Genomic DNA, 4149 nt, shown 5'->3' on the forward strand with positions numbered 1-4149 from the left:
TTTTTCCAGTTATTTAAAATGCTTCCTTGTATTTTTTGAGGTTTTTATCGTTACTAGAAAACAAGTTTTCCTGTACCTTCAGCAGTCAAAACACACAGAAAAAAATTATGGCCAAAGACAAAGGAAAAACTGCTGTCTTGTCAGCTTCTTATCCCCTATTAAAAGCTATTATCTCTTCAAAAATTTGATTATAAAGTGTTCATGCACTTTGTTCAATGGTAAATTTCATAGTATCTCCTACCATCTGCTTCACTGCAAAAGCTTTTCCCCCTATGAAGTCTAAACATAGAAACACAGAAATGCAGATTTCACATTGGCAAGCTCTTCTCCAGAGATTAGGCACTATTTGCATGAGCAGGGACTGTTAGCTTGATTGTATCTTAATATTGAAGAGTCTCTAAATTGCTGGTTAAGTAAAGGCAGACAAGATACAGATAATTATATATATTATAAATAAAAATCAGTTTAAGATAATATAGAATCTGATGGAGCTGTAAGAATACAAGTCTTTGTAAATGAAGAAATCTGAACTGCCCAAATAACTGACTTGGGGCATGATGAAAGGAGTTTCTGGTTGAGTTAAATGAACTGTTTGACATGAAAGACCTTGTTCTGGAGAGTTTTACCATTTCCTTAAACTTCCATGTACAAATTAACTTTTTTTAAACAAAATACAACACAGACTTCATTGATCTGACAATAGTTTCATAACAAGTTCTTTCAAGTTGGTCTGAATTTTCATTTTCCTTTTCTTCATCCTTAAACACCATTTATTTGCTCTAGCACCTAACTTGAAAACAGCCTGCTGCAGAAATGAGAGGTGGAATACTGTGAGCTCCATGCCTCTTGCTCTAACCAAAAAGACTGAGGACTTGCACTGTACTAGGCACATGAACTGGGAGCCAGTTGCAGAAAGTCGGCCAAGGAAGATGTGATTTGGTCCCAAACAGCTGACATGGACACACAGTATTTGGAGGAAGGCAAATGTTGTCCTACCTGAGCCTCAGCAAAAGTTGCTGAACAGCCTTGTAGTATTTTTCAGTCTAAAACCGGACCGAGTGCAGTTGTTATATGCTAGCAAAAGAAAACAGTTTCCAAAGCGACCCACTATGCTACACACCTCACCTGGGTTTCAAGAATCTTCTGTTTGCTCAGTGTGCAAGAGCAAGTAGGAGACTGACTTAATCAGTTACATGAAAACAAACTTTAGGGCTCACTCTAGCAACACTTCTGTGATTGTTGAACTCTGTTTCTGCGGCTAATTGTCTTGATTGTTTTGGAACTGCTCAAGGTTGTCAAGTCAAGGATGTGTTCACAGAACTGAAGCTCAACAATGCACAATCTGCATTGACAGAAGAGGAAGAAAGGAACCCTGATCTTTTTACCTATGAAACTACTCAGCAATCATTATGCTTGATGGAATACATGGTACTTAACATGCAAGTGCTGTATTGTACTCTTTCACTGGAGGAAAATAACTTCTCAGTCTGAGAAACTTGCCATATGAATAGCTGCTATGTAAGCAGCAGAATCTCTCCTCCTTTTCTTTGTCCTTTTGCTGAAGTGGTGACTTCTAACAGAAGTAGACAACTCAAATCTCTTGATCTGTGAGTATTCCAACCTTGATATATCCACATATACCAAGGATATGAGACACTCATCACGGGGAAAGCTCACAAAATTTATTAGTCCATTTTTTAGGAAGACCTAAAAGAAATAGTGTGTGAAAGCCTGTCTGCTATTTCTGATTTAAGAGGATTTGGAAACTTTCAGAAGTTCGCTGCCACACTAGGCTACATTACACTGTTGGCTTCCAACATCCTTAAGAGCAGATCTCATGGTCCAGTTATTTGGCTTGAGTTGGTCTGGCAATAAGTGGTAATAACCGCTAACTGATACAGCCCACCCCGAGCACTGTACCTCTGCTGTTCTGACATCTGACTTTGCATTGCACTACTCAGTCTCTCACCAAGTTTGCAAAGCACAGTGCCTGGCCCTTAGGGGAAACTCACATAACCTTCTCACTGAAACTTTGTAGTGCCACAGACCTTGAGAAACCTGGAGAATCATGCTAACAAAATCCAGTCTGTTACAGTGTAGTTAATCTAGTGACTGTTTAGCATGAGAATAAATTTTCATTCTCTGCAGAGTCTCTTCCTAGTGCTCTAGAAACAGGCTGGTCACACAGAGCCAGAAGCAAGAAACATCCTTCCACTCCCTCTGCTGTGTTAGCTACACAGCTTATGGGGTAGAGGTCTGCACCTATCGTTGCTGAAAGAATGGCAAAAGACTTATACATACTGCATTCAGTCTTAGTATGATTAACGCTCTGGCCTTACAAGCATGGAGAAAGGAATAAAATACAGAGCAGCTCACCTTATCTGCCACAGCCCACCCACCCGCAAACCAAGCTTTTCTACAGGCAAAGGAGGAGCTGCTTACAAGCACGTACAGCAACTGAAAGAAGTTGTGTTGTTTCTGTTAATGATATTTGTTTCTGAAGTAATGGAACACTAAAGTCTAAAATATTTCTCATTTTATGTAGGTACTCAACAAAAGACACAATAGTATTTTTCAGTGAAAGAGATAGCAGATTAAGAAAAAGAACATAAGAAATGAAAGAAGTTAATAACAAAATTCCAGTGTTGACCTTTTGCAGACAAAGATAAGCATTTAAGTTTTCTGCGACACATATTTTCTGTGGGCCATTTTAAAAAACACTAGATGCAAACTCTTTTGTGTTTATACCAGTGTTTGGAAGAAGCACTAGGTATTGTTTTACAATGAATCATGATCAGAAAATAACTGAATCTGAGATGCTTGTGAACATTGCTATTTGAGATATAAAGAGACACTGATAAATTCTCCCCAGACTTCATCAGCTTTATAGCAAAGTGATGAACTTGCAATAGAGAAAAGGGAGGTTTTTCATTTCTAGAAAAAAGCATCTTTAATATATAGCAATGTTTCTCAAAAAAGTCAGATTTTTTTCAAGGTAAAATCCACATGCTTCCATGGGAATTCTTCAGTGCTTCTGTAATTGCGTGTGTCTGTTCATAATTACATTCACTCTTCTGCTTTTTTTGAGCAACTAATCACTGATCTATACTTATTAACACTAATTTGCATTCATTTGGTTTTGAGGGTATCTTTTTCCTACTTCCACAACCACCCTTTTGAATTCTACTGTGCAACATTTTCCACTTTAGCAGGAGGATCATTAAGGCCCAAAATGAAACATCAGAGCATTAGATGACATGGATTCCCCTATCTTTCATTCCTGTTCTAACAATCTTGTTTCTTGTACTATTTAATTGCTTCTGTGCTGTTCTGTACCAACCAAGTTTCCTATAGAACTAATCTCAAAGTACACGAGGGCTGATGCCTGAACCAAGATCCTGTGCCACCACTGAATCACACACTACAGAAATTCATACAAGCTGAATTAGCTCTGTTTTGGATCGGGGGAGGGAATTGCAAACAAGCAATGTATCTCATCCTTCCTAGAAGCCTAAATCTAGACTGCTGCATTTACGAGGGCTAATTCCATTTAGTGATCCATTTAGAAGAAAAAAAGATGAAGGATCATATGGTGATGATCATTAGCACTTCTCAAAGTAAAAAATGTCTGTATGAAAGGTGTTTGTGGAGGTGTTACTGTCTGTAGCTAAACAAATGCAGCTAGCTAGGGCTCCATATAGTGTGAAGTTCAGGCATGGCAAAATGCTGTAATAAACTGAGCAACTGAATTTCAAGCCAGTCTAGGATCTGGGGTAAAATGAGATATATAGTGTGATGCCTTTAAGGGAATCCAGGCTCAATCAAAGGCAGACCATGGAATAAAGAAAATTTCCTAAAAACCATGAGTTTGTCTTACAGGAAAGATGCATTTTATTGCTTTTGCAAGCTGTTTGCCATTCCAGTGGGTTTTCTCTTGATAATATCTTTTCAAGAAATCTGCTGTTACATAGTAAAAACAAAACCCATTTTCAAAAAATAAAAAAAAGGAGGGGTGGGGTGCAGGTGTGTGTGGCAGGGAGGGAAGAATGCTCCTGGGGCATTTAACAGAGCCAAGAAATTTTCTCCCATTGAAGTACATTGCAGAGAGTTACAACAAGCACTCAAAATCCAGAAAGTTTAAAGCCTAAG

Source organism: Falco biarmicus, chromosome 14, assembly GCF_023638135.1.
Source record: "Falco biarmicus isolate bFalBia1 chromosome 14, bFalBia1.pri, whole genome shotgun sequence".
Taxonomy (NCBI): Eukaryota; Metazoa; Chordata; class Aves; order Falconiformes; family Falconidae; genus Falco; species Falco biarmicus.